Here is a 9,216-nt window from a genome sequence, read left to right on the forward strand (position 1 = left end):
ATATTGTCTCACTTCGAAATAATATTATCGGATAATCGTTCCGATCCGGGTTCCCCGAAAGTGTCCAATTCGACATCGCAACCCACCGTCGCTTACCCGTCGTTTATATGTCACGCCCCGGATTACACGTCCCGGGCACGCGACAAACAATCCGCCCGTAACCACAAAATTTTTTTTCCTGTATACAACGACTGTATCTGTAAATCATACAATACTACAACAAGTAGTATAGAGCTGCCTAGGAAAATAAACAAGTAATAACAAAAGCAAGTTCCATTAGATACAAAGCATCCCAGTGTACAAAGATATCTCGCCCTAGCGAGTTACAATCATCTGTATCACATGATACTTCAAAATAAAAGTACAACTACCTACAGCAGGTGGATCTCTATCTTGGCGACTCGTCGGGTAAGGGCTCTAGCTTCGCCACACTCCTATTGCGCACGATTCTGTCTTAGAAGATGCAGTCAGCAGGAACCGAAGGCTCCTGCAAAAAGAGGGTAACAACTGTGCCTGAGAACTACTGAAAAATAAGTAGTCCTCAGTGGGTACCGCCCTCAGATATCGTCGTCACCTACCAGGTCTACATAGAAGCAAGGAGAGGAAAAGCCGGAAAGAAATCTAACAGCTATATCATTGTATAGCTATCATGCCTACACTAACCAATTGTAGCAACTATCAACCCTGACCCAATCTCACTGGGGACTGTAATCAGGCCGTCCTTAGGGACTGTAAACACATTCGTCCCGCCCGGGTTGCAAACTGTACAGCTACCTCCACCCTAACAGTCAGTGGAGAGCAAGTCGAACTTGCACGAACCGGACACCCAATGCAAAGCACAGCGCCAAGTCTTCCGGAGTGGCGCATTCGTGGGAGCTACCCAACTGAGTGTGCAAGCCGTATCTTCTGTCGAGGCTCAATCCGGCTCTCACAAGCTAAAGTCAATAATCAAGGTCCAACTGGTCTAACAACCAAACAAGTCACGTGCCCCGGCACAATCTAATTGCCAAACGGTAATCCTACGATCCACCGCCAAAACGCCGACGGCCCCCTACTAATCCGCAACAGTCCGAGCCGAACAGCTCCTGTAAAATCACTCGGCATCCAAGCACCGGAGCGTAAATGGAAATCTAAACTATGGGGGTATCCACCACGCTGAAACTGCAGCGTGGACTCACCGGCTTCTAAAGCTAAATCTGGTAGTTTAGGACATATGACAGGTTATAATCGCAGTTTTCTCCTAATCAAATCCCAGTCCAACATTGTATAATAAGAAAAGTCAATAAACAAGACTCTCCAATTCAGATTTTATAAGTACTATGCTCAAATCAATGTAAAAAAATCGAGCAATTGGATATACAATAACACTACTACACACCATGCCGACTATATAATATATAATATCTACTTAAGAAGCATAAACTGACGATTACCACCTCAAAACGCTACTCCAATCAACGCGAACGTCGAGAACGCCGGAATCACTCCTCCGGCCCAGCCTCCCCGCGATGCTACAACGACGAACGTCACGCTCGAACGGCACCGCAACGCGACGTCGGCCGAAAAACCAACTCCACCCGGCTCTTCCTTGCTCACGCCGATTGCAGAGAGAGAGAGGAGAAGAAACCAGCAAAACACTCTCTCTCAGTTCTCCTCCCACCTGTATATAGCCAGGGAAAGAGGGGGTGACTACGTACTGAGCAGCGAAGACAAAATGCCCTCTACCGTACCGCTGGGTACCAGTACACGAGTAGTTGTAATCGGTACAAATGGCAACCTGAGAGCAGCCTGTGCGAGAACATTGCGCAGTGTACCGGTACACCTTTTTGATGTTGTAGTCCGGTACAGTGAGATGTACTGGTAAGCCATGATGGTTTGTATCCGGTACAACAAGCAAAAAAATCTGCTATTTGCGATATGCAGTGCTAATTCTGCTCTCCGCGTCCCACTGAGTTCGTTTTGTTCCTATTTCGCGCCCATCCGCCGACTTCGGACTTGTCCCGACACTCTCCAAGTGTCGACAAAGCCTCAACTACTATCCTCCCTAGGAATACCCACAGTTCGAACCCTCGATCAATCCGCATGGATGAACCAGGCCAACCCCAGGGCTCCTACAAGACGACACAAATTATCACAAGGCCACTGTCCAGGAATAGATTCACTGAATCGAAAATGCGTTCCGTCGCGATTCGCCGAAAAACGCACCGGAAATCAAATACATTTGATTACCATACACATAAAAATATCGTCAACAAAGGTTTATATTATATTGGTCAAAATCTCGGATATTACAATGCTACCTTCCAATACAAATGCATCCATCTACTAGTACAATGTGATAAAAAAGAAGACATGCTAGAGAATAAGATCAAATTCCATTGCATCAATGAACCAAGAATAAACAACCAAGGGCATAAGTTTTTAGAATAATATTAAGTATGCAACAAGAATTATGAACATTCAATACCAATATATATATATATAATATATATATATAATATATATATATATATATATATATATTATATATATATTGGGTCCAACTACGTATACTTATTAATGAGTACGATCGCTCGTACTGCATAAGTTGTTTTCGATGATAGGAGCTTCCGAAATCGACGATCCCACACCGTTAAACATTATTTACAGCATTTAAATAACTTCTAGGAAAACAAAATTTTTATAATTTTTGACGTCATTTACCTTACGACTCAAGAGGTCACAAATTTGACCAATTATTTAACGGCCGGTATGGGATACTTTTAGTTAACGGTGTATTAAGAATCAGAATTGGTTGAAATTTTTTTTGATAGAAAATTCTATTCACTATATAGATAAGATCCAATAACTCCGATCTTGACTTGAAGATCCGATAATGCTTTTTTAGGATTGTCATTCGAGTTTTGACCGTTTCATTTTATGCCCAATTTGATGGACTTATTATGATTTCGAAAATTTAACGAAATTTATTTTAATAGAAGTTTCAAATACTCTAAGATCATATTTAACGGAGTGATCGTCCGATTTGGAAGCTCCCATCATCGAAAACAACTTATGAAGTACGAGGGCTCCAAATACTCATAATAGTATAGTAGCCATGGCCATATATATATGTATGATGATACTAAGAGGACCATTAAGATTCATTTCTATAGATAGGATTCACCTCAAAATAGAAAAAGATTGATCTAAGACTGGAAGTTCGCAAGGAGCTCCGGCATGGCACGTCCAATAAAAGTATTAAGCATAGAATAATGAAGTATCTCCAATTAATCTTTTATTTTTATTATTAGTCTTAAATGATTTAAGACTTAATTCTAAGTCATCATTTCAACTATTATGTATACTATCTAGATTAGAACAAAAGTTTCAATTTCAGTAGTTCTACTCTCTAAAAATATGATAAAATCTTAAATAACTCCCTAATACTGGTTAGGGATACTTAATTTTAACAAAACGACATTTACGAGATGTTTTAACCCTCTTGAATAGCTAAACCGGAAAGTTTCGAAAACGAAATAGCATAATTGATCGAAATATTAACTAACTAGTTTAAATTTTTATCAAACAATTTGCTCCTCTATCATTATCTTCATGGCCAATATATTGAACATGATTGACATCTTAATTTTAAGGTATTAAACTCTTTAAAATCAACTACAAAAGTTTAATCTCGTAGTTGATAAAATCACTATTTTGGAGCCTTATAGCATGCAATTAACTCATACAAAACCTCTTTAAAAATAAAGGCAATTCATATACTTAATGTATTGGCCTATTCAAAGTAGCAAGACGATAAGTTAATAAACAGAATCTCTTTTGAGCTTTATGTGGTTTGGTTCGGGATAAAGGGGGGGATAGGGTTACCCCTGACATCCATCCTCTCACAATTTAGTTTGTACAGGAAGTCCTTCAAAAGCAGAGCAAGGAAAAATAAAAGAGGGAGTGGGGCAAAAAAAAGGCAGAGATTATGTTAGTCCTTTGCATTACTAATCCCAGGTTCACACAGTTATTGCAGTAACAATCAAAGAATGGTGAAATGGCTCTTAAAAGAGATCATCGAGAAAGGTGAGCAACTTTTTCTCTCAATGCAGCCGCTTCAGTATCATTCTGTATTAGCATGCATGCAATTTCTACCTTAACTCAAGTGGTATTATTTACAAATTCTTTTTAGGTTCAAGATTGTACTAATTGTTTCTTGCATTTTGTAACAAAGTTTGTATTTTAAATTGTATTTTCCAGAAGTACATGAATTTGTTTATTTGTTGGTATTGCATCTGAGAGAACAATGTGTCTACACATTTGGATTGGCATTTTTGCCACTTGGCACTTGAATTTATGTTCCACTATTTAATTTTCATTTTGGAGTAACAGACACCATCTATCGTTGCTTTATTTGTTCTCAGATTTACATAACCTAGAAGGAATAAGAAATCGTTTTGTTTGTAGTGACTTTATTTGGAAAATTTCCATTTCTTGGCAACCTGTAGTATTGTATTAATTATTGTACTTACTTTTTCTCCTCAGGTAAACGAGATTCGGTCGCTATTTTTTCCTTCTTACTAATTCATCAAGCTGCAAGCCCCTGTAAAGTTTTTACCTCAGTTACGAACAAAGGTGTGTTGTCAATTTTTTCTGTCATCGTATGTAATGTTGTCAATTGTCCTGACAGATTAATTTATTGCCGCCTGAAATTGGTCGCCTACATTGTAACAACCACTGAACCTTTATACCATCCCATCTCCATTGGCAGAAAACCTGCAATTAATTCCTTATTTTAATTCTGACCATGAAAAATGCACTCAAGTAGAATATAAGATGATTCACACTTGCCTTGCATGCGAGGCCAACAATCATTAATGCCCCTTCAATTTCCAATCTACAGAAGATGCAAAAAAATTATAAATAAGATCATATTTTCACATCTGGGTACTTTTACCAACACAAATAATCTGCTCATTCAACACATAGACAGATGTATTTACTCACTCAACCCATTTCTTCTCCCGTCAGCAAAGAACCCTTCACAACGCCGTCAGCGTCCTTTCTCTTCATCACGGAATGTTGTCTTTTGACCTCGCTCTGCCCCGCGCAATCTCTCGCAACTGACCCATTCTTGCGATTCCCGACCCGGCACCTCAATCTCGCAGCTCATATATTTGCCATTCATTCTGATCACAAACCGGATAAATCCCCAACTGATTGCGGCAACCTGCTCCCCATACCTCCCTGCCTCCGGCCGCGGAGGCACCTTCAGACAGCCTTCTTCTTCCTCCCGGCCGGTAATAAACCAAGAATGGGCTTCTCGGAACAGCCCACGGCTGATCATCAAACATAACGCTCTTCTCAGCGCCGCTCCTCCCCCGCCTCCTCCTTAACCTCATCCCGTCCATTGTCGCCGCCCACTTGACAACCAGCGCCGCTGCGTCTCCGTCTCGCCTCCTTGAGTCGCGGCGTCGGGCCTTTGCGGCCCTGACCTTCTGGGATGGCGTGGAACTCAAGGGAGGGGCCTCGCGAAGGGGGGTGGACGGAGTAGATGCGGCCGGGAGGGGAGGTAAACGCATGGGGTGGTCCACCCTCCTCCCTCGCTCATGGACGACACCAACCAATGGCGAAGCGCCATAGGATCTAGAGGGGAGGTGGAGAATGGGGGGAAGGAAGGCTAGGGTTTCAATTTACGATTGAAGAGGGGACCTAGGGGTAGGGTTGGGGTGCTAAAACTTTGGCGCGTTTTCCCGCCGGAGGGTTCTACTCCTCTCTCTCTATCATCCTCTCTCGTCTCTCTCTCTCCTATTCCCTCTCTGCTGGGCGGAATAAAAGGAAGTTTTTATATAAGGGCCTTTGGTATCTGGCCCGGCTTCAACGAGGGAATATCGGCGGATACCCGTTCCATGAAGTTATTTGCCTGTAGAAATGAGATAATCATAAAACCCTCCTTGTGTCTAAGTAAAGCATGAATCAGGCAAATAGTCTGTTTTGTTGGTTTATACATCTTGAGGTTGGGTTTCAGTTTGGTAATATTAATCATACAGTGTCCGGCCTTTGGATGGGAAAAATTCTTTAAATCTGCACCAACCATCTATGTACAGGCAGCCTAAGAGTAATTCAAGATTGATGTTGACAAAAAGGGCTGAAAGCGACGTCATCTTCATGGCGACTCAAAGATTGAGCCATAGAGATTTGAAATATACTAGATTGTCTTATTTTAGATGCAAGCCACAATGGGAAGCCTCAAGATTGTCGCGACATTAACTGGTTTTTCTCCATGACGGCAGGAAGCATATGCCATATTTTTGGGGGCACATAGTGTGGAACTATATTGGTGCATGTCCTTGGCACTGACGAGAATGATGATTGCCTGAACTTTGTGGCTTTGACAGTGATTCTTACCAAATATACTTTTTTTCCCATGCAAAGACTGGATACGGTGTCCAGAATTGATTAGGATTTATCATTAGTTTTCACAGTTTAATTGCTCATTATCTCCTGCTTCTGATTTTAGTCACTGGTGATTGAATAGTCTAGTAGTTTGACATAAATTAAGCAATTTAGACTTTTTTTTAATTTTTGATTGGATCCCATGAACCTATGCTATTCTATTGGACTCTATATTATCCCTATATAGTGGCTAGATTAGGGAATGTGCTTTTACAGGGGTAAATAACTTCTTAAGAATTAGAAAATGTTGGAAATTGGGCAAACAATGATATCAAATACCATGAACTCATTACTATAATGCTTGTTTCATGGGCCCTTCTAGAGCCCATTCTACTTGATATCCAATGCTTAGATGGTTGCACAACAGAAACTTCTAGATACTTGTTTTGTTTCGACATAAAGTGAAGTGAACTTTCCTTGCCTAAAAGCAGAAAGTCCCTAAATGAAGCTTCTATTTTGGCTGCATTGTGTAGGCTTTAACGGACTATAATCCTAAACCATTGGCATTTTTGGAAATCAACCTCTACTGTTTAAAACACTCTTGTAGATGCCTGTGAATCTTAAAAAATGCCATTACTATTATATTTGAGTTGTTCTGAATGTTTCTACTACTAAGATATGAAAAGCGAGAAAAATTTTCAAGTCCTTAAATCTTGTTGGGAGGTAAGATCTGATGATCGTTGATTTCTGAATCTGTAATCTCTGTTGCTAATGAAATTCCTATAAGTATTTTTACGCCAGTTTGTTTACTAACTTATAGTGTGCTATCAATGTGATTCAGTTTTGTGTATTGTAATGAATATTAGTTAACCGCAATTTTATTTTGGAAGATTATTTTTTAGTTCTGAAAAATGCTCAAATAAGATGCGGCATGTTAGTTTGTCTTCCTGTTGTGTTTTGATAAGATGTTATATTGGTCGTATGCTCTTGCTGTCTAGATACCTCTAACCTTAGATTATCATACTTCATTGTGCTTTTCTTTTTGTAACTAGTAACTTGAAATTCCTTACGCTTTGTCTTGTCCGGCTGAGGTTGTTTTAAACAGGACATGCTATGTGGCCGGCCTGTTGTTATGGATGAGTCAATATGTTGGTGCGAGGGGGTTTTGAAGCTAGCTCTGGGTAGATAATCAGTTCTTGTACAATTTTTTGGAACGCAATGATTTTGCAAGGTTCAGTACTTTTATTAGAGATCAAGTAGGACTGACGCTTAAAGTAACTTTTTAGCCTTTGTTTTGTTTTCTCAATGATCTGATAAGACTTTATACTCGAAAGAATTTTGAAAGGTAGTCTAGAGATCAACTTCGTCTTGCCTATAGATCCACTTCTTTCAGCTAGAAATGCATTGGCTATTGTATGTCTGCAAAAATTTAATTTTATTGTTTTGAATTGTCATAAAAGTTGCCTTTCTGTTTCAGGATTAGGTCGAAATATGCAATTCCATTTCTCAACGGTCTGCTTTCCTCCCTTTGCATTTGAAGTGCAAGCAAGCACGGTTTTATCGAAGCTTAGATGAAGCAAAAATGTATGGCTACCCGCAATTATATGCTTTAAGTAACATTAATGTATGGAATCTCATTTAGTATGATTACCCGTTTTTCTTAAATTAGTAAATCTCTAAGTAAATTATGATCTAAACTTATTTATTTGACTTGACACCTATGGTATTATTAGTTTTGAAACCCTGTGTTAGACCCTAGCTCACAGACCTTGATTTAATACTTTTAGACCATCCTAGCTGTGTTGTTGCCTGGAGGTCATTATTCATATGTTTTTAGTGTAGGCATGTACTCTTATATTTGCGGCATGTATTTATTATTTATTTTTTGATGATTTTTTTATAACATACCTAGTTGCTGGTGTTCTTAAATGCTTTTAATTAGTATGATGTTCTGTTTCCTTATAGTTGTATGAAAGCATATTTGTAGAATTGTGAGTTGCTGGTACTTCTACCTAACTTTAGGCTTTTTCTGTTAAATGGCTTTGAGTTTTTAATTTGTAGCAATCACTTTTAATTTGCCTTCTGGTTGCCCTTATCTTTTCACTATCCACAAGTCAGCTTTTACTTGTTGTGAAGTGGCGAGCAGTTGATTGACCTTATTTTTTTTGTTTATGAGGATTGTTAGAGATTGTCTGTGCTATCAGCGCCCTTGCTTCATTGCCAACTTATTCTAGCATTCTCCACATGCGTTAATCAGCTCACTTCACTTTTCCAATTGGTTTTTTATATTCGCTTGTGCGATGATCCTTTGTTTACCTATTTGTGTACTCAAACTTAGAGTTACCTGTTAATAACATCTGGAATTCATTATATAATCATTGTCTTGTTTTTTGAGTGATTATTATTATAGGTATCTCAGCACACAACAGCTTCCCCAAAGAACATGCTGCAGCTGCAGAAAAGTATAGGTCAGATGAATGCAGGTTAAAACGGAGATGATGGAATAGACTCTTGTGATGATAATTGGAAGATGATTCATGCAGCAACTTGGATTGTGTGCAAATGCTCCAATCGAAATGGGGAATCTTCGTGTAACTTCTCCTAGGTAATTTGACCAAAAAGAAACTACATGCACGAAATAGAAGTACTGCTTTCTCCTAGATTAGATCCTTGCAGAACATTGTTACTTGCATCATCATGAGTTTAGTAGATCAAATTAAGTGGAAATGCTATTCTTTTCTGATTTATATATTTATTATCATGTTTTTCTTTCAGGGGAATTGTCTGTGATTAGATCATTTTCATAACAAAAAGAACATATGACCCTGAAGGTTATAA

Source organism: Ananas comosus, linkage group 19, assembly GCF_001540865.1.
Source record: "Ananas comosus cultivar F153 linkage group 19, ASM154086v1, whole genome shotgun sequence".
Taxonomy (NCBI): domain Eukaryota; kingdom Viridiplantae; phylum Streptophyta; class Magnoliopsida; order Poales; family Bromeliaceae; genus Ananas; species Ananas comosus.